At 34.5% G+C, this 24,428-nt stretch overlaps 1 pseudogene; it reads left to right on the forward strand.

Moving 5' to 3' along the window:
- Positions 1-310: 310 nt before the first annotated feature.
- LOC149572236 (uncharacterized) lies at positions 311-1,393 on the forward strand (annotated as a pseudogene).
- Positions 1,394-24,428: the final 23,035 nt, after the last annotated feature.

Consider the following 24,428-nt stretch of genomic DNA (forward strand, 5'->3'; position numbering starts at 1 on the left):
TTTTAATTTTTCTCTCCCAGCCTGGAGTATTCAGAATGGTGGTGGATACAGCAATAAAGAGGGACTTATATCTTCTATTGAGGAGCGATGTTTTGGAGGCAAAATTGAATGGTGCATAAGATAGGAAGAGGTTTTTCTTGTGAAGGATGTTTTTGCTAGGTTGTAGATTGGAAATACAAAGAAGAAAGATAAAGCATTGGGGGCTTTAATAAAGCTTCTCGAATAGGGTTTTGGAGAGCAGTAGTAGTCTTGCAAAGGAGAAGGCCACAGAAGCTCTTAATGCTTTGACTATGGATAATATTGAGAATTCATGGGTAGTTTGTGCAATGGAGGGGTTTCTAACCTTGTCAATGTGTACCACTCTGTAGACCCAGAGTTTCAAGCAATTGGGGTTAGAATCCTGTCAAATTTGTGGACAAAGGTGTCAGCTCCAAGTTAGGGACTTTCTACAAGATTTTCTATGGCAAGGGATTGTTTGGACTTCAAAAGGGGTATTCTTTCCTTTTTTGGAGGTTGCAATGAAAACTTAGAGGCTCTTGATGACATGTACTATTTGGAAATAGAGATGACAATAGAAAATGGATAGGAAGAGCAAAAGCCAAAGAAATTTTCTTTGAGGAAAGAGTTGAAAAGAAAAAGGAAAGAGCACCAAAACTCATCAAATGATCTTGAAAAGGAGAGAGATACACTTAAACATTAAATGAATCCTAGACCAATCCTACTAGCACCCTCTGTCAATTATTTCCATGCAGGTCTAGACAACTTTTCACTTTAGTTCAAGCCTCCTGAAGAGAAGATTTTTGAAGCAAAGATAACTGATGTTTTTCATTATGGATATACTATTGAATCCAATATTGATGGGAAGCCATTACGGGGTCTATTGTTTTCATATAAGCCAAGATTTTCTCGTGTTGTTCATGCATATCTCACCAGGAAACAACATGCCTCAAAAGCTAGTGCTATGAAATTGAGTGAAACATGAAAGCCTAAATTAAAGATTTCTTGTGTTGTTAAGTAGTTTGTGAGGAGAGTAGATGGACAAGCACACACAACTACAGATGTAGAATTTGTGGAAAAGGGAAATCCTATGGAGCCACTCACCTCACCATCAAATCAACCTGTGGCTTCATTAGATATGTACTAGCAATACATGCAACCAATGCCCGTGTACTTGCCATCAATTGTTCAACATAATCAGAAACACTATATAGTTCTCAGCTTTATAGCTTCACATTCAACACAAGAGGTGGCCTCTGCTCCCCTATCCAACCAAGGAGAGAGATATGCTAGACAAACACTTCTTGCACTAGTAAATCAAAGAAATCAATTAGGATTGGTTCAGGAGACTGTATGCTAGGGTGATCATGAGTAACCACCTCGTATAGTAGCTTAAGTCCTAAAACATGTACATGGACCTTGAAGCCATAATAAGGCTCTATAAATGCCTTATACCTCATGTGATGTGAAGGTTTTCATCTTCTATCTCTCTAATCAATGATCTTTATCATTTCGAGTTAATTTTATAGAGGTTAATTAACCTCACCCAAATCACATATTTGAGAAGTAGTTATTAACCATAGAGGGGTAGTTGTTAACCTCAGTGTCTATATAAGGAGTCATTTTTGGTTTTTTAATGGGGGGACCTTTTAGACTTCTGAATATGAGAAGACTTAGGTTAGATTTTGGTGATAAGATAATATTTGGAAAGTGTGTAAAAAATTTATCTTTGTAATCAAAAATTCCTCTTACATTCTTGGTGGAAGAAAATAATGAAAAACATTATTTGAGTTCTCTTCTTTCAAAATCTAAATTGTTAAAAATGTTGATTCTCTTTATAGTGAGCATTTACATGGTATTATGTAGATGTTCGTGAATATTTGGATCAACATTGTGCCAATGGTAATTCTAAAGCATAGATCTTGATTATTTTTATTAGTGATTTTAAGTTAGTCTAGGAAAGCTTTGAAGTCATGTGGTGCATTCATCATCAATGGCTTTCTATTTATCTTTTAATGTTTGATTTCACTTTTATTTGAAAAACTTTGAAATTATATCATACGAGGGAGCTGTTGGCTCCTGATTTAACAGTTTTACAAAAAACCAAGAAACCAGACAAATGCATCTAAGGCTAGAAAATTCCTATGATGGATGCACTTGACTGCAGTCTTGGGCCAACTACAAGGATAAATCCTTCTTCTACTTCAGGCTTTGCAAAACCTAGGTGAGTGAACGTTCAGATCCAATTAATATGGTACCAATGCAAAACATATCCCTGGATCTAACAAAGAAGATTATGACCCTTATATCTCCTAACACCTATGCAATGACACAGATCTGCAGTAGCTAAATGCAAATATTATGGTATTCACAAGCTGAGTGAGGGCATCACATTTAGGTTCTTTAACATGAAAGGGAAAAAGCATTTGATTAATGATGTTGAATTCAACAAACCCTCAAATATGCAGCAGTAAGGACTAATGATTCTGTAGCTTATCAGTGCCTTATCTATTGGGAAAACCCATGAATCAATCACACACATATGGATATCTGATACTTATTTATCTATTCAGATATAAGATCTATCTATTCACCTTGTAAATAGACATCTGTGTGCAATCTAAATCTCATTCTTACATGATATCCCCCATCAGGAAACTTGCAATCTTGCAAACTTCTCTAAAGCATCTACATAACCGCTTGAATTACAAGCAATAATGAAACAACATACAACCTTAAGGGACTGCAACTATGACCTAGGCTCTTTGTTCAAAGACCATAAAACATTGAAAATTCACCAAGACTAGAGATGAGAATCAGAATGAAACTAATGAAATTCTTACTCATTTGTATTCATTTCCTTGAAACAATACAACCAAATGCATGAAATTAACTCATAAAGAACCCTATAGATCTAAACTATCTATATTTATCTTGCTACTACTATTCATACAAGAGAAACTGTTGAAAAATGGTATCACAACTATGAGAAAACTTAGGAAATTGGAACCAAACTAGTCTCACAATCCACCTAAAATCTTCAAAGACTTGGAACCCTTACAATAAGTAGAAAAGGAAGATATATAGGAGAAAAATCTTTCTGGGTCTCTAATCTAAATTTGACATGTGACCCACTAAAAGAGTCTTCAATCCAGAGTTGTTGAAACTGAACTTCCTTATCTACCTGCACTTTTAAAACCATAAATGATGCCAAAATATCTGATATATCCCCACTTAAAATATGAAAATATCTCATGAAGGAATATCAAGAAATCATCACAATCTGTTCTGAGGCCCCAAAAATCTGATCTCAATCATGCCACATTTGCTTTGCCGTGAAATTCAACATTGTGAAGTTGCCAGAAAAAACAATTGCTTCAACCACCTCCAAAAATATTCAATTCATCCCTAGCATTGCTAGAGAAGTCAAATCAAATGAAAATATATCCAAATCTGATTGCAATTTCATCTGCAACATTAAATTTGCACCTCCTCTCTATATAATTCCTGCTGCAACTCTCTGGATCACTGGATAAATTTTTGTGCCTTGGCTCTAAAACTACTTTATGCTTTGTTAATTTCTTGCAATTCGATAGTTCAAATAATAGCGAGATCGTAGATTATATTCGAGCATTTAAATCACACAAATGAGCTCTGTGCCATATTAACTTCTAGTAACCATTACCTCCAAATTGCATCAGAATTTCAAATCTCATCCGTGAATCTTCACCTTATTGGGCAGTTCTAATTCAAAAAGCAATGAACTTTATGTCCTTAGGAGTAGGGCCACATGTTGCATTACTGCTTATCCGCATTGCTTAAATTTCTTGCACTTTGAAATTGCGGGTAAGCAACATTCGTTGATCAAAACAAAATCAACAACCATACCAAATTTGAAATGAATAATGCCCAATCAATTGCACTAACCAATGGGAAAGCTCCATGTGAATTTGTGCCCCCTGACAACTCCCACACAAGTAGGTCCCATATCACCTCCTAAGCAAATGAATACTTGACATCATTTTCTCCACGTGTCAAGCTGGCACATTCCCGTATTCCTTATTGAACGAGCATCTCCATTTTGCGGGATTGCGCCAACCATTGATCAAGACAAGATCAATGATGACATGATTATACCTTTAATCATTTTGAGTTGGGAATAGTGATGTCACCATGTGTCTACATGGCGCATACCAGTTCTCAATGTGGGCAAGCACCCTTTGTTGATCAAAACAAGATCAATAGTGTAATAAAAATCTACACTTTATGGTTGCTTCATCTACCTGGACCAATAAAATAACTTCTCTCAACCCTTTTGCTCTGACCCACCTGACTACTGCATTAATTGTTAAAAATCTACGCCCACATCATAAGAATTTCCACCTAGGCATATGTGTCATATAGCATGGCATGACTCAGCATTATCCCTCAATCCTTGGCCCCACTGTGACACATGGCGCAAAGGCGCATACCCACATTCCTTATTTCTTGAGCAATTTCTTAATGTAGACGTGCGCCAACCCTCGATCCTTGAAAGATCTACGGTCCAACAAAACTTTAGTTGATCTATCAAACAAAACACTTTCTTTGCATAACTGGTAGTACATATCAGCAATCATTTTACGGCTTGGCACACCACAGCAGACACTAACAATTCTCAGCCCCACCTTGCTACGTGTCACCAAAGTGCATGCCCACATTGTTTAAAAACCCTACATCTTCTTATTGCGGGAATGTGATGCTCGTTGATCTGATCAAGATCAACGTTCACACAAAATCTGTGTTACATAGGACCTTTTCTCAATAAAATAATCGAGACTAATGCAAACAAAATATGGCTAATAAAGGTTTAAACAATATTTTAATGAAATTATGCTTGCACAAGCCCAACCTTAGGTTAAAATGATATCCCTTAAAATCATTTTTATGAAAAAATAATTTCGAAGATTTTCAAACTGGGGTAAAATAAGACATGGCACTAGGGTTTCTAAGAAATTATTTGAAGACAAACCTCGAGAATTTAATGGAATTTCAAAGACACAGAGACCAGGCTATGAACTAGGGAAATCCATGGATTCTCAAAATGTAAGGAACAAAAACACTATTTTGCAAGATATTAAGATTCATATGATTGTACACTAAATTTTTCCATAATTTTTGCATTGTGAAAAATCAAACTAACAAGAGTTGCCCCTCTAAACGCAGAGGAAGGCTACATATCAAGGGCCTATCCAATTGTTGTGAACAATTTGCCACATACACTCCATCGGGACATTTTCAAGTGACAAATTTGTTTAACAACAAAACTCAAAAAAATTATTATCTTTTTACAACTTTGGACAATATATCTTTTTGTAAATATTTCTAATTTTTACAACATTTTTATTATCTATCGTTCTCTATGGACATCTCTAACTTTATAACTAACATAACTCACGAGTGCTAATCAAGAGAGAAGTAATGGAATATATATATATATATATATATATATATATATATATATATATATATATATATATATATATTAGAAATAGGAAAACATAATTTATGATAAATAATATACAAATAAAATAGGGAATATTAAAATGAATAAAAAAATTACTAGAGGATTCTAATTTTTTTTAAATATGGAGAACTCTAGGGACTATTATAGGCAATAATAATAATAATAATAACTTTGACAAATTATATGAATCTACTAGACATGTAATCCCCCTTTAAATGCAAGAGGGAAATGTAGAATACTAAAATATCACCAAAGAACTAAAATTATAATCAACATTTGTTATAAAAGAGACTATGTATGTTAAATTGACGTTTTTAGTATTTTAAGAAAACTAAGAGTGGTTTTTTTTTAGTACTTTAAATGATTATTTATAGTGGACAAAATATGATTTAAATAAAATTCAAAAATAAATAGAAATATTATATGATAGTTGAAATAAATATTATTAATTTTTATAATTAAGAGAAAAAATATTCTTTTTTAAAGGAAAAAAAGGATAATATATATTTTGTACAATTTATGAAGTAATAAAATAGAACTTGTTCTTAAGAAGACAATGTGAATTGAATCAAATTTATAGATATGTATGTGAAATAAATTGGAATTGAAATCTAAGAGGCGTTCACATAGATTGAAGGAAAATATAGAAAATAGAAACTCACAAAATGCATTGCTCACATTCGATTTTATGCACCATGTGATTGAAAAAAAAGTAATAAAACACATTACATAAATGCATACATGATGTGGATAGGGTTTTAATTTAAAAATAAATAAATTGGAATGTGGTAAACGTGACCATAATGTTAACAATAATCTCTAAGTTTTTATCCTAATTATAAATCATAACCCCAACAAAAATATTAAGTATGATGTATCCATAATCATAACGGTAAAACCTTACTATAATATATGAATTTAAAACCCTAAATATACTAAATAAATTAGGATTGCTATTATATTTTTATTATGCTCACAATTAGAGTTGAAATTTAATATAATCATTAGGATTAAGATTCTACATTAATGTGAGTTGTACTAAGGTTCATGGTTAAGATTATTTTTTATATAAGTATTTATTTTTCTTTTTTTTCTTATTTCTTTTTTCCTTTTTTTTCTTTTTAAAAAAATTTAGGGTGAGCCACTGGATATAATATATATTAATAAACTGATTCAAGAGCTCAATCGGGAAAGAATTAGTAAGAAACCCCGATATTCTAGCTCATTACAAAAATTCCCCGTATTGAAGCTTTACATAAGTAATACATGCGAAGGACTACACTCGTCTATAAGTATAATTTTAACCTTGACCTCAACTCTAATTCTCTAAAACCCTAATCCTAATCCTACTCTAAAATATGATCCAAAATGGTAACCATAATATAAAAAATGTGAAACCCTAATTCTAACCTCTATTATTCAATCTTAATCCTAAATGTCATATATCAAAATTCAGATCATAATTCTCAATTGTAAATGATAATAGTAAATGCTAAACATTTAACTTAAATATTAAATCCTAATAATAAATGCTAAAAATCATCATTATACTAATCCTAAATCTAAACCTAATTGTTGAAGAGTAAACCTAAATATTGAATTCTAATTCTACTCCTAAATGTTGAACTCCAATTCTAACCCAAACCCTAAATATTTACTCTAAATACTAAGATAAATCATAATGCTAAATGGTAAACCAAGCTAAATCATAATACTAAATAGTATAGTAAAAAAATATAAACCAGAATCCTAAATGTTGAACTATAATCATATATACTAACCTCTAATCCTAAGTATTGAACTCTAATTCTAACCATTAACCTTAAATCCTAATAAAATATAACTATATATTAACTACTTTAATATATAAAGTATTGAATAACTTTAGATGAATTAATATATAATTATACATTAATTATGAGGATTTAAGATTTTGGGTTATAATAATGAGAGTTTAAGGTTTCAATAACAGTGTCATTAGGAAATCGATTACAAACTTTAACACAACTTATCCAACAATGTAGTCATAATACCAACCAATTTGAACATTATTTGTAATAATTTTAATAATAATCAAACATCTATAATTTCATTTTTTTAATCTTTTCATAATCCAAAATATATTAACCCTAATACAAACTATAGCTCTATTTTCATCTAAATTTAATTGTAATTATAATCTAAACTCTACCATTCTATATATATATATATATATATATATATATCATCCCACTGAAACTATATCTTGAAGTTGACTTAAAAATAGATTTGATCAATGCCCCTTTCTCAAAACTTAATCATAGCCTTAGCTTAAATTACCATTCTAAAGCTAACATTAATCATAAATCTTAGAATAACCATAATTATAAGCATGGCCTTACCCTAACAATGATATTAATCATACCTTCTTATTAAGGGTAAGTGCACCAAGATGGTGTACAAAAAATTAGACACCCACCCCCCCACCCCAAAAAAGAGTGAAAATTTCAATAACCCGATCAAGTTTTTGAAAACTTGATCGGCTTATTTAAAAGTGAAATGTTGGCCAGGCTTGGTATCTAAGCCTAGCCATTATACTTCACAAAACCTAATCGAGTTTTGTAAAACTAGATCAGGTTTTGTAAAGTATATATTTTTATTACCTGTCTGCATTTCACAACATTTAGTAACAAAGTGAATTATGTAGGAGAACACCAAAATCTTATTGGGTTTACCATAGAAAATGATTTTCAATTGCATCTCCATCCATGGTGCCCCACAAACAAGGTAAGTCTTCATTCTATTCATCGTTTATATTTTTTTTAAATCAAATTTTGTATTTTGGTTTTGTAATTTATAAGTTTTGTAATTGTTTTTAAAATTCTTTAATATAGATGCATCAAGGAATCCAAGAAAATGAGGGAGAGAAAGACCACCTCCTACACAATCAAACCCTCCACCCATCACGACACAACCACAAAACACTCCACCTATTGTGACACAACCACAAAACCCTCCACCCATAGTGACACAACCACAAAACCATCAACCCAATTTTCTTGTTCAACAACTACCACCTCCTATAAACCCTCTATGAATACAATTACATCATTTAACTACTACACAAGAGGACCTCATAAACCACCTCTCACAAAATAGTGCTAACATTACCCAAATGGTCAATAGGTTGTAGGCATCTACACTTGATCACCACTCGACCCTAGTGAATACACTTGAACAAATGGCCCAAAATGCAAATCAGGTGTCTAGGGAGGTTACAAAATGGGGTACATGGAGGGATAGGTGTTGTGCATTTAATGTCAATGGTTTATCATGTCAACAAGTGAAAGATAAAGACATAAGAAAGGTATTATATGTTCTCTTTTCACTGATCCTATATCTAGCAGCTCCCTATTACACACAACCAAAAATTTTCCTATTCATTGGTGTACTCATGCTAGGATGAGATCATGTTTTTAAGATAGGTGGTATATGGTATTTGACCTACACCATGTAATAATTATGAGGTGCCTCTATATTTTTTGAGAAATCTATATTGTGAGTTCATCCTTGGTGAGAAGCCAAATTACTTTGACATCCATCAATTCTAGGGTAGAGGGAGAAGCTCTATGCAGGATAGAATTGGGGCTCATAGGGTGGTACCACAACATGAGAGGAGATGTACAAAAAGAAAAACCATGCCTCATATTGTGCTCCCATCAATTGTAAAGGAGTCTATTGATTTACAAACTCTTCATGCACCTGCATCATTGATAGATGTTATTGTTGTCACAAAAGTTTGCAATCTTGTCCAAAGTTATTACCTAAAGACAACCTTATGAACCATGGAAGCAACCTCTAAGCTATGGGATTTGAACTATGAGGTTGAGTCTTCAGAGAAGTCTAACTTCCTTTACAGTCAGGGTGCACCTAACTACACTTGGAGAGGAAAAGGAAGAGGGAATGCATGAAAGAAAATCTACCTATTCTAACCTAAGGGGTGATGCACCAAAATAGTGTTTGACCTTATCTCTACCCATAAATGCATAGTTAACCAATTATACACTCAAAGAATACAAATTTAGACTTTTCTTAATTCAAAAACCATATGTAGATCAGACAACAAAAGAATGATATAGGAAGAGTCTTCACTTAATATCATTCAAATGTCAAAAGTAGATACAATCATGTAAATTGCAAAATATAGACAAAAAATCATTAACTAGAGGCAAAGAGAACTTGCACAGTGCGTTAATGGCTAAAAGAGACTCAAAAAAGGATTATAATGGCTCAAAGGCATGAGAAATTATAGTAGCATGCATGGAAACAATACTAGAGAATCATAGAAAGATCAAACCTTACAAAAATTAAAAAATTTGCCTTTATAGCTTAGGCATAACTAAGATATTTCCAATTGAAGTGACTCCACAACTACTACCATTAAGTGCTCAGGGAATAATCAAGGTGATGTAAAAATATCTAATATGGTACACTTATAAAGGCATGAAAATCATGGAAACACTGACTAGAGAAAACCCTAAAGTGATGAAAATGGTGCCAATCAATGCCAGAATTCCTCAAAATGGACAACCAAGTGGTGGAAAAGAGTGTCTTTGCATCATTTCAAACCTAGCATTAACTAGAGTGGTTGGGATCAATCAAAAAGATCAAATCATGCAAGGAACCCTATCTTTCCTTATTTCTATCTTATGAATCAGTAAAATCAGTAGGTCAACCCAATCACACAACTAGGATAAGCCACATGGGCCAATCATGTTATTTCTTTTTGCCACTTCATAGAGTCTTCATAAGTTTGACTATCTCATTGGCCAACTAACCATGCCACCTTCTAAACTTGACTACAACGATTTGTGATACTGTCAACCTTAACTATGATGTCAACCTAACTACATATGCCTTTCAAATTGGGCCTACTAGGACACATGGAAAGAGCTCGCTATGTCACTATAGCTAAAGATTGAACAACTTCCTATAGCGACAAAGTGTGTGATGTCGATGTTCCTCCATCTGATGGCCCTGAAGGTATACCCAACCTGTCAGTGCACTAACTAATAGAAACATGGTCCTTTGCTAACCTATTTAACACTAACCCACCATAACATGACCCACAAAAGGAATGGACCCACCTGTCATATGTCAACTTGTTGCTTTGTCGCTATGACTAAATATTGAGTAACTTCCCTTAGCGACAAAGTGACCACCCTTGATCTGTTTTCATCATATGGTAGAGGGTATAAACTAATAAAATGTGGCCCATGACCTAGACACGTTAGAGGCTCAGCCAATGAAAATTCCATCGTATGCCATCTCAATTTGACTCATCACCCTATCACCTTGCAGCCCACACAACATAACATTGACATGTTAACACAGTTAGAAGGATGGCCCACCAAAGGAACTCAAACCCATACAGACATGTGGTGTAATGTCACTATGTCACATGAAATAAAGGACATGCAACTTTGCATAATGACAAGGCAACCACCCCATATGATCCTTGATTTGATGGTGAGGGAGTTGCAAAAAGGAACTAGCACACACACCTTGCATAGTCATTACCCTAGCCAATGAGAAACCAAAAAAATGTTGACATACTCTGACAACTTCTCAGTTTGTTCTGATAGGAAAGGGGGTCCACCGAGTTCAAATTCAAATTGTCGATATGTCGCATGAAATAAAGGTTGTGCAACTCTACATAGCGACATAGCAACAATCGTTGATCATGGAAGATTTGACGACGGTAAAAGTTATGGGCCCACAGAATATGAAAGTGCGTAGTTACTTAGGAAATAAACCATAACCTAAAGTTTAACATGAAGTATTTTTGTGCCATTTTATTTGGATTTTCAAATATCTGAACGTTACTATGTTCAAATTCAAATATGGAAATTTTGGCGAGATGGCAAAAATGTTCAACAAATCTAGCGACTCAAGGGGGATGCAACCTATCTATGCATTGAATAGTAGCCTATGCATCCATTGGGCAACAAAGTCATAGAATTCATGAGAATCCACCTAGTAAAAACACTAAAATTGCAAAAAACATGCCCAAGAACCTCCAAACTATCTCTCTGCAATTGAAACCAGGAACCAAAATCCTCTGCAACCTCTGTAACTTCAAAATTTTGCTATGTCACTAAGAGAAAACTTGTGCTCGTGCACTTCTTGGAAAATAGGAAAAGAGAAAAATAAAACTACTATACTAGGTACACGATTTTACATATATGCAAGGTTAAGCATACCCATCAATTGGTTTGTTGAAGTAACTCCCCTTCCTCACCAATTGATTTCTTGTTCCATGCATAAGGGTAGCTGAAAATAACAGCAAGTATGAAAAACATGTTGCTACATGAAATACCTTCCTCCCAATGCTATAAACAATGAAGGTTTCCAACATTGGGGTGTTTCCTTGTGGAGAAAAATATAAATGTTCCTTTTTGTAGAATTCACCCTCATGCTCAAGTGTAAGCATGACTGGGGGCAACGTGCTATTTTGTTACAGAGCTAGATGCCTTATGGGGCATCCTCTTGATGGTGTAGGGCCAAAGGAGCCATCCTTGACCACTTGATTGTGCTCTGCAATGGTATTCTCTAACTTGTTTGGAAATGGCCCCTCCTTGTGTGAAGAAAGAATCTCCACCTTGTCTTCATGTCATTCTTGAACCACCTCCTTAGGAGCTATTGATATGGTGTGGCTTTCCACTTGTTGCTATAGTGGAACATGCCCTTCATATATAGGAGATGATGACTCAACATCCATGGAAGATCAGATCGCATCCAACTCATCTAAAAGATCATCCTCATCATTGATCTCCTCCATTACAATTGCAAAGACATGCATAGGTTGAGGGAAAACCTTATGCAAGTTAGCATATTCCTCTTCAAGGATGTCATATCCCCTATTTTTCCAATAAATTCAATAATATAATGAGTCAAAGAAATAATAATTTTATAATCTTAAAGAGAACATAATATTATAATAATTATGTTGATAATAATATTATAATATGATAGTATCCAAGAAGGAATAATTAACAAGAAAATATAATATTATAATATTATTATAGTATTATAATAATATTATAATAATAACAAGAAGGAATATCATAATAAAGATGATTATAATAAAATATAATACTATTAAAAAGGTAATATAAGATAATGTTAAACAAACATAATACCTTATTAATCAAAGGTTAAATACAATGTAATCAAATTTATAAATATAATTATAGTTAAACAATTATTAAACTAATATTAATTATTGCTCTTGAGCGGTCATGTCTTTTGAGAATAATATGCACCAGGTATATAAGGGAGAATAATGTTGAAAAGGAAGGATATGGTAAAATATGAAAGGAAACATATGGAAACTCTAAAAAAATAATCAATACTATTAAGGCATTTAGAATAATGTCCCTATTATCTAAATGGGAGGAACTGGGGACATTTTAGTGGTATCAGAGCTAGCATCCTACCATCCTAAAAGGAAAAAAGAAATTATACTAAGAGAATAAAGATCAAAGTTCAAAGAATATATATGGAATGCCAATTGAATATTTCAAAGCAACAAATTATGAATAGAGTATTTTAGAGAAACAAAATTCATACCTATACCAATCTACAAGCAAGAGGAAGTAGTGAACAACACACCTTTTTGTTAAGAGTGGAAAATATGGAAATGAACAGCTCATATCCATACTTGAGTGAGGACATACTCATTGCTATTTAAAAAGGAATCTTCATTAAAATCCCTGACATCTTTGTTGTTATCATTAAATATTTGTCGATACTTGTTGAGCACATCTACTAAAAACCTAATGCGAAATAAAAAGATAACCATATGAATCAATCCATTATATTCTCAACCATCAAAATTGCAGTTGATGAATGGAGGAAAATAGTCAATACCTGTTGTAGAAAGGACAACACTTGATTGCTATATAAGAAATAAAATGCTTTGAAGGTGATGACATGAAAAGTCAAATTACAAAAAAGAAGATTACACCTTAAACCTAGTTTCAAATGAAGAATTTCCTCCTTAGCCCATTCATAGTCCATGGTGGTAAGGGGGCATGTGGAATGGCCATCATTGAGGGAATATATGAAGGGTTAGATTTTTATATAATAATGTTTCTGCAGGGACATTACAAATGGTGGTATAGTTACATACAATAATTTGTAACTCTCAATATTGAGGAAGCAAATGCAAACATTATCACCTAAAGTGAATCCCTAGCCAAAAAATGAAGTTCTAAGAAACATTGAAAGGAAATCAAATAAGGAGAAAATATATAGTTAACGATGGATACCCATTCTCCACTTATCCATACTCAGACAAGAACCCATTATCGGAGACACAGAAATGATGTTTATAAGATAAGAGGCATCGACTGTTTGATGATGTATTAACAAACCCTGTGCTGCTCCAATACTTTATGATGAGAGTGAGACAAGTACTAATAGAGCGAGAGCAGTTGGATATGTGATCAGGGAAAGAATATGATCAGAGGTTGATGCTTGCCTCTTTGAGGCCATCGAGGCAAGTGACCTAGTTAGTCAGGGCCACACTCAAGTAACTCTGAATATACATAGCTTGTCTTCATTCAATGGAGGTTTGAGGGAGTTATGACAAACCATCTATATAATGATAAAGTGAAAGAGATATTTATGTACTCAATGGTCTACAAAACCAAATGCACCAGTGTATTTAACCAGTACCTACTCAAAAATATGTTATTTTTCAAAGTCAACATCTGTGCTTCTTATTGGGCGACACACAAATGAATGCCAATGAATGATTTACTAATGAACAAGAGCATTTCTGAGTATCACCTGAACTATATGTAACATACAACAAAACCAATGTGTCCTAGACTTAGGCAAATTTTTAAGTAATAGGCGAATCATACACAATACACGATACCATGCCTTATTTCTTGTAGCGGAAAGAAGATAAAAAGATAAAATAAAGATCACACCCCATGAATAATCAAGCTATAACAATATTAGATGGAAATTTTGACCAGCCAAAAAAAGAAAAAATATAAGAGAGGCATGACTCGAAGCATAGAAGACATCGCTCCCCATTTGTAAAGACAGTTAGAGTCTCCCCATTCACAAGGGCCATGGAGAAATAGGCACACGGTTGTATTTTCAACACAACAAAAAGGTACAAATAGAGATCATAATCAAAGTGGAGGAAAAAGCTACAGTTTGCAATCTTCACTATTAACAGTTGTCATTTGCCAAGACTAGAGTGACTGGAGCATTCATGACTCGTCGATTCCACGTTTCACATCACTGACACAGTAGAAAGGTAATAAGGTTTAATTTAAAGGTGTTTTAATATTAATTATGTTATTAAAAAGAACCCCTTAATTATATAAAGAAATGAATATGCTTTGATATTAAAACTTAATTATATGTTGGATATTAAATAAAAAACTTGATTATATGTTTTCATATTAAACAAACAACTTAATTATGTAAAGAAATAAACATGTTTTAATATTAATTATTAAATATGCCACTTAATTTTATAAAGAAATAAAAGATATAGGATGAATACTTTACTTTTAAAGAAATAAACATATAATCGACATAATTGATCAAGAAATTATGATGACTTAAAAATGATTCCTCAGAGTTGTATTTAGTAAGAGCATGAGGTGGGTAAGAGGGTAGAGCTAAGTCCTAAGGCAAGAGGAGGGGAAAATGCCCTCTATTGGGTTTAGGTTTATTGAGTTATGGGACCCCTGCACAATGTTCGAGGACTGAGGTATGGTATAGCATCTAGGCATGGCGAGAGATGGAAGGCACACATTTGAAAGGTGGAGACCAAGGTCTTGTCAAGCCTTTAATGTGGGGTCCTTGTCTAGTCTCCGGATGACCTAGCCTATAAGTACAATGTAATAGTCTAGGAAGGGAAAATATACATACATAATGAATCAAGCACAATTATACATACATAATTATACATTGACTCATGTGGTAGTGGTGTGCCTGGGATTAAATCAATAGAGTGCTTGACTTGACAGTGTGTTGGGACTCCCATTGGTGATTTAAATACACTATGATATTCTTTCAACATCTTATCCATCTAATTCTTTTGGTTTTCTGTTATGGTTACCTTAGCATGTGTATTAAGGACCACTGACTTTGTTTGTTCAGAACAAACCATGAGAAGAACAGAAACCCTAGTTTGAGCAATCAAACGTTTGCATTGATTATAGGGCATTGAATAAAATCACTGTGAAAAATAGATATCCAATCCCTCGGATTGATGATCTATTGGACCAACTTAGGGGGGCTAAATTTTTTACAAAAATTGATTTGAAATCTAGATATCACCAAGTCCCAATTAATCCAACAGATGTATGGAAGACTGCATTCAAATCTAAGGAAGGTTTGTTTGAATGGTTGGTTATGCCTTTTGGTCTAATAAATGCCCCAGCCACATTTATGAGGTTGATGAATGATGTGCTTAGACCATTTATTGATTCCTTTGTAGTAGTTTATTTGGATGACATACTTATTTTCAGCAAGACTTGGTCTGAGCATCTGCAGCATGTTGAACAAGTCCTTTCAACTCTGCAACAGAAACTTTATGCCAACATGGAGAAGTGCTCTTTTGGTGTACAGAGTATTCAATACTTAGAATATATAATTGATACTGAGGATGTTCATATTGACCCAGTAAAAATTCAAATAATCTGAGATTGGCCATCTCCTAAAAATTTAACAGAACTTCACAGCTTCTTGGGCTTAGCAAACTTCTATCGTAGATTTGTGTTTAATTTCTCACACATATCATGGTCTCTCAATCAATCACTAAGGGGTGGAGTACAAGCAAAATTTCAGTGGACATAAGAAAAACAACAAGCATTTGAGGAGTTAAAGAAAAGATTATGTTCAGCACTAGTATTGGCCCTTCCAGATCTGCAACAATCATTTGAGATAGAAACTAATGCATTTGATTATTCTCGTTGTGTAGTACTCATGCAACATGGGCATCCTATTGCCTATCACAGTGAAACTTTTTCTAATACAGTACATAGGTACCCCACTTATGACAAGGAGTTGTATGCTATTGTTCAGGCTTGCAAACAATGGAAACATTATATACTAGGAAAGGAGACAATTATACATACAAACCATAAACCTCTTCAATTCTTGTAGACACAAGGGAAGTTGCAGAATGACAAGCATTAAAGATGGTCAACTTATCTACAACAATTTCACCTCAACATCCGTCATAAAAAAGGAAGCAGTAACAAAGTGGCAGATTGCTTGAGTAGGCCTCCAGTTGCAAGTTTGACAATGGTGTTGGATTTGTGTGGTCATCAATCATCCACATGGGAACAAATCTATGGTGTTGACCCTAATTTTTCTCATACTTATAATAGTTTGGTCGAAGGAAAGCATATCCATGATTTTCACTTGCAGGATGGGTTGCTTTTCCATGTTGGTCATATATGTGTACCCACTGAGGAACGGAAGAAAATGATCTGGGAAGCCCATTATAGTCGTGTTGCAGGACATTTTGGCATTGGTAAGACTACTTCTATCCTTCAAAAAAATTTCTATTGGCCAAAAATGAAGCATTTCTAAATTGTTTACTTCGTTTACTCCTCCTCCCACTAAAAATGGGAGAGCCTCCCTAGCCCTTCTTAAAATTGTTGCAACCTCACTCACTACCCCATAGGCATAAGAGTCATGAAACCATGTCTCCCTAACTCTATGCATTTCATCAATCCAAGACCTCATGAGGAGCATGAAGTAAGAAAGGTTCCCACCATTTGAAGGCTTGTAAGAGTTGTGGACCTTTTGAAAAGTTCTTGCCAGGTTGGAATAGGAAGAGGAAAGATTATCTATGTGGCTACAAAGATCATCCATCATGGCCTCGATAATGCTATAAGGTCTACTGGAAAAGTGAGTGGGATGGTCATTTGGTATTGCAAGGCAGACTGAAACTAAAGAGGAATCTACAAATGAGCTTGATCTCTCCTCCCTTTGGTGATCTGGATAATCTTACTAGTCATAACCATGCTGTGACTAACATAGGGAACGAGAGGGATGAGGGATAATCTTCTCATGATATGGGGGGGAATAGTAACTATTTCTATGAAATGGGTCCATGATTAAAGCTTCATAAAAAACTACAAACTCATAGAAAACTTAAAAATCATAGAGATCACGGATGATCTTTACATACCAGTACTGTGTCTGTATGAAAATAGTAGAAGTGCACTATACTCACCATGTTGTTTGATTGAATGCCTCCAAAGGCTAGTGACACTAAGAAAAACACCCAATTTCTCAATGGATCAAGCTTAACTAGCTAACCAACAAACTTAAGTAGCTAAAATGATTTGTCCCACCAGGTGTGCCAAAAAACTATTGTCACAAAAGTTTGCACCCTTGTCCAAATGTTTTACCTAAGGACAACCTTGTGAGACATGGAAACAACCTCCAAGTTGTGGGACTTGAGCTGTAAGGTTGAGTCTCCGGAGAAGGATGACTTCCTTTACTATCAGGGTGCACCTAACTACACTTGGAGAGGAAAAGGGAGAGGGAATGCATGAAAGAAAATCTATCTATTCTAACCTAAGGGGTGATGCAGAAAAATAGAGTGTTTGACCTTATCTCTTCCCATAAATGCATAGTAAACTAGTTATAAACTCAAAGAATATAGATTCAGACTTTGCTTAATTCAAAAACATGTAGATTAGACAACAAACAAGTGCTATAAGAAGAGTATTCACTTAATATCATTCAAATGTCAAAAGTAGATACAATCATGCAAATTGTAGAATATAGACAAAAAAACATTAACGAAAGGAAAAGAGAACTTGCATAGTGCATTAATGGCTAAAAGAGACTCGATGAAGGATTACAATGGCTCGAAGGCATGAGAAGTTACATTGGCATGCATGGAAGCAATACTAGATAATCAGAGAAAGATCAAACCTTACAAAGACTAAAAAAATTTCCCTTATAGCTTAGGCATAACTAAGATATTTCTAATTGAAGTGACTCCATAGCCGCTGCCATTAAGTGCTCAGGGAACAATCAAGGTGATCTAAAAAATATGATCTGCTACACTTACATAGGCATGAAAATCATGGAAACCCTGACTAGAGCAAACCCTGGAGTGATGAAAATGGTGCCAATCATTGCCAAAATTCCTCAAAATGGATAACCAAGCAGTGGAAAAGAATGCCTTTACATCATTTCAAACCTAGCATTAACTAGAGTGTTTGGGATCGATTAGAAAGATTGGATCACACAAGAAACCCTATCTTTCCTTGTTTCTAGCTTATGAGTTAGCAAAATCAGTAGGTCAACTTAATCATGCAACTAGAATAAGTCATATGGACTGATTGTGTTATTTCTTTTCGTTACTTCATAGAGTCTTCATAAGTTTGACTGCCTCATTGGCCAACTAACAGCACCACCTTCTAAACTTGACTATGACAGTTTGTGATACTATCAACCTTAACTACAATATCAACCTAACTACATCTTACTTTCAAAATGGGCCCACCAGGACATGTGGAAAAACCTTGCTATGTCACTATAGCTAAAGATCAAGCAACTTCCTATAGCAACAAATAAAGAGACATTGATCTTCCCCCATCTGATGACCCTGGAGGTATACCCAACTTGTCAGTGCACCAACCAATAGAAACATGGTCCTTTGCCAACCTATTTGACAATAACCCACCATACCACAACCCACAAAAGGAATGTACCCACCTGCTACGTGTGAACTCGTCGCTTTTTCACTATAACTAAATATTGAGCAACTTCCCTTAGCAACAAAGTGACCACCCTTGATCCATTTGCATCGAACAGTAGAGGGTATAAACTGAGAATATGTAGCCCATGACCTAGACATGTCAAAGGCTTGGCCAATAAAAATTCCACCATACACTAGCTCAATCTGACTGATCACCCTATCACCCTATGGCCCACACAACACAACATTGACATGTTAGCACGATCAGAAGGATGACCCACCAAAGGATATCAGACCCACACAAACAGGTGGTGCAATGTCACTATGTCACATGAAATAAAGGATGCACAACTTTGTATAGTGACAAGGTGACTTCCCTTGATGATCCTTGAATTGACTGCAAGGAGGTTGCATGAATGAACTGGCCCACACACCTTGCATAGTCATTACCCTAGCCAATGAGAAACCAACAAAGTACTAACGTGCTCTAAAAACTACTTGGTTGTTCCTAACAGGAAAGGGGGTCCATCGAGTGCAGAGTCAAAATGTCACTATGTTGCATGAAATAAAGGTCATGCAACTTTGCATAGCAACATAGCAATAACTGTAGATCATGGTAGATCTAACGACAAGTAAAGTGTGGCCCCGCAAAATATTAAAGTGCACAATTACTTAGGAAATAAATCATAACCTAAAGTTTAACATGAAGTATTTTTGCACCATTTTATTTGGATTTTTGAATATGTGAACGTTACTATGTTCAAATTCAAATATGACAATTTTGGTGGGAAGGCAAAAATTATCAACAATTATCATTCAGCACGGCTCATAGTTAGGTGGTTTTCCTTCACCTATGGCACCCCAACCATCATTAGATGCACCTTTAGGGTCATCACATCATGTGATAGCTCAATCAGCAACACTTATGGCACCAGGGTCATCTTAGCATGTGACATCTCCATCATCATCACCTATGGCACCTCGGTCATCATAGCTTATGACAACTCCACTAGCATCACCGACACCACTGGTGCCATCTCTGCTTGTGTCACTTACACCACTAGTATCATTTCTTCTTGTATCACCTGCACCACTAGTTTCATCCTCACTTGTGCCACCTACATCATCATCACATGCATCATTATAATCTTTGGGGCCCAATAAACATTTTTGTTTTAGCTATCAACACATGTGTGATGGGATAGCTATAGAGGCATCTTAGGATGGAGTGTCATCTCATCCATGTGTACATTGTGTGCATACATGTTATTCATATGAAGGTGGGGATTTCATACTCATAGATGATTTGATGGTGATGTTCTTCGGTGGATAGGGGACATAGGTTTGTTTGTTTGTCTGAGTTTTGACATGCTATTATTTAATGACCTAAATATCGTAAAAGTTTTTTAAAATATATTTTATAGATCACTCTAGATTGATATGTGAACAATATGCAACATAAGGTGTAGCAAGCAGTATGAGAACACCACAAAGTACTCATTCTGCTAGAGGTGCAAGGTTGGGAGCAAGAACACCTGAGGGAAAGTTTTTTAAATATTCTTAAAAGTACAATAATACATTGGTTTTAAAATGTTGTTTCTTAATTGGTATGATACTAAAAACCCACTTATAGATCCTCTTCCATGTCCTAACATCATTGAAACCCTCTCATTCATCATATCCATCCAATTCCCATCCACATCTCTTGCTCCTAGCATTACCCAAATCCCATCTAATGAACCTTGTGAGTTTTGACATGATATTATTTAATCACCTAGAAATATCATGAAAGTAAATTTTTTTTTAATTTTATAGAGCACTTTAGATTAATATGTTCAAACAATACGCAATGTAGGGTGTAAAAATCAGTACAAGAACACGACATAATACTCATTCTACTAGAGGCACTAGGCTAGGAGCAAGAACACCCGAGGTAAAGTTTTTAAAATATTTTTAAAAGCACAATAATACACTAGATTTGAAATATTGTTTCATAATTGGTATTCCTAAAAGTAAAATAATACCTCTCCATCTCCTACCATCATTGAAACCCTCCCAAATTCATCAAATCCATCCAATTCCCATCCACATATCTTGCTCCTAGCATACCCAAACTCCATCTAACGAACCTCATGTGAGTTCATCCTCGATATACCCATCTGCATCGAAGAGCTTCAATATCACATAGGGTGTCTTGCAGGAGTGTGGAGATCATGAATCTCCACTTTTAATTCTTGACAAGGTGCCAAAAGTTCATTCACATCTCTCTTTTCCTTCTTAGTCTCTTTGTTTTCTATTTCTAGGCCTTGTACTATCCTTCCAATATCATCCTTCAAGTTCTTTTGTCTTCTTTCCCTCCTATGATCTTCTTTTTGTTATTGTGCCTTCTTTCCATTTATAAAATTATTTTATTATTATAACAATACTCTTTACTATTTTATAGGGCTTGTCGGGGGTTGAAATTTCTCAAATTGATGATGTCATGCTTTCTGTTGTTAACTTTGGCCTTGAGAGCTATGTAGTATCATAGCTTGCACACCTATCAAGTTTATGATTTGAGTTGAAATCATGATGTGTCTTATTGATTCCTCTTATGATATATTTGTTTCTTCTTTAGGATACTCCACATAGCTCAAGGTTTGGAGGGATGGGAAAGAAATCAGCAAGAACACCAAAAAAAAAAAAGGTATTAAATACAAGTCAAGTTTATATTTTGAAATTTATTATGAATGAATGTATATACATGTACTCAATATTGATTTTTTGGAAATAATCAAGACTAGCTAGGTTACTGAGAGGGGAGGGGTGAATCAGTAACCTCAAAAAATTTAAATTAATTTAGCACTTAATTGGCATAACCAATCACCATTAATTGATCTACTTTACTGCATGCATAAGAAACTAAAAGATAAACATACATGACACATGAACACAGAATTTGGTGACCCAAAAACCTTCCAAATAGAAAGTAAAACTAGGGTGCGTATGATACCCACAAAACTTCACTACTGTAGTATAAAGTTGGCATGTTAAGGCTTACATTGACCACTTTTGATGATCTACCATGTTAAGAGCAATTTGGACTGCTAGATCCACCTTGTTAGAGGTTTTAGAAACATACGATGAAGTATGCACTCTGTTAAGAGATTTAAACAAAGACTATTAAGTCTACCCTGCTAAAGGATTTAGAAATTGATTCACTTGTTAGGATGGAATAGGAGATCTGATTTACAACTTGATTTCTGATTAGATCCTTGAAGTACAGATCACCTCTTGTGATAGATATAACTTTACTGCTCCTTATAGACCTTGTTGAATACTCTACTCTGCTACTGATTCGCATTCACTCTTCTCAAAACATTATATCTCCATACATCCATATATTGGAAATGATACAATAAATTACATATATACCATTCCAATATTTACAATTACAAGGTCGGCTAAAACACAAGCAAACAAAATATTACTGAGTCAGCCAAACAGTAGAAACTCAAGTTTTGTAAGCTGACTTGGTGAACTTCTGATACTCAGTGTCCACTGCATTACTCGGCATCATCATGCACTTTGTAGAAGTAGAGGCTCGGTTCATACTAATCACATAATGTAGCTTTGAACTCAGTGACCATTGGAGACTCGGTAGATATAGTGTCACTCGGTAGATACTAAATACTATGTTTACCTTGCTAAACTCTGTTAACACTACTCATCCATCACTCAGTAGACACTAGCTTTACATCATAGCAACTGATGACTTGGTAGACACTGTGAAGCTCAGTGACCACTATCTATTCAGAGATAACTGTTGGACTACACACTATCTGTCTTCACTCAGTAGCTTCTAAAATGCTCGGTGTGAACTATGAAACTTGGTTATCACTGGATTGCTTGGTATGCACTGGAGACTAAGTGATGAGCTTAGTAACCATACAGAATTGAATAAGTGTTGTCGCTAATGACAAATATAACTTAATGCGAACAATCTACCCCTTTGGAACTAGTGACAAAAACACTTATAAGCCAAGACTTGTGTACACTAACATAGTGATTTTTGTTTTTTCAAAATTTATCTTTGTAAAGCTGTTGTATATACATTTTCACATATCTCCCCCATACATAAGTCATAATATACACATAGTCTCTCTTCCTTTTATGCTATACATATATCTCTTCCACATTGTCTTTCCACAAAATGTCTCTTACTCCCCTTTTTTGACAATAATGCCAAAGATTTATACAATATATTCAAATAGAGACACCAAAATGAGAGAGAAACTTGGAATGTACCTTGAGAATAAGAGCTAATGTCTTATCCTAGTTGTCTTGCAAAATTTTGTATGTGGAGAGCACCACTTGAGGTTCTGCTGAAAGTTCAATCATATGGTCTACAAAGAAAAATTGTTATCCTGGACCAATATCTTGGAATATGCAATATGCTTTTGCATTGTGTCCATGATTGGAAGGATCATGTTTTGGATATCTATTAATGTGGACCTAATCCTTGCTTCTTCTCTCAACAATTTTGCCTACATATGACAAAAATCTCACCTTAATGTGATGTGTTGAGCTTGAGTTGGGGTCAAGCTGCAACTTTTGAGCACTGGCCTCCATATCTACATCAATCTTATTCATTTTTTCTTTTATCTCCTTAGTGTATTCGGTAACGTCACATAGCTTAGCAAAAATTGATGTTACATTTGAAAAAGAATGTTCAAGATTACTCAAAATTGAGGATAGCTCTACTTGGTTAATAGCAATGTGCTCAAGCACCTTATTATCAAACTTTTTCACTGCCTTCTCAATTAACTTCTCTTGACCAAATGTGTCCTCATTGAACTTATTGAATGCTTCTTCCAACTGTAGAAAAATGTGTTGAGATGAATCCACATCAACACCTATAGCCTCTATTATTATATTCTTTGCATTTTTAATTATGCTAAACTCTTTATCTCTTTCTTCTCTGAGTTGTTTCTGCCTGGCTTTCTGTTTCAAAAGTTGATTAACCAGTCCCATTTCTTCAACTGTAGCAGTATCCAGATCCAAGTTAGGAATTAAAATTTCTTTGTCTAGATCTATGTCTTAATCAATTTCCTTACTAGTAAGCAGAAGTTTTAGGGGTGTCCTTGGTTCTACTATTGACATTACTACCTTGGACATAGAAACAGAAACAATTGTAGAGAT

The sequence above is a fragment of the Cupressus sempervirens genome, chromosome 2, assembly GCF_028749045.1.
Source record: "Cupressus sempervirens isolate cs-2001-9-10 chromosome 2, ASM2874904v1, whole genome shotgun sequence".
NCBI lineage: Eukaryota > Viridiplantae > Streptophyta > Pinopsida > Cupressales > Cupressaceae > Cupressus > Cupressus sempervirens.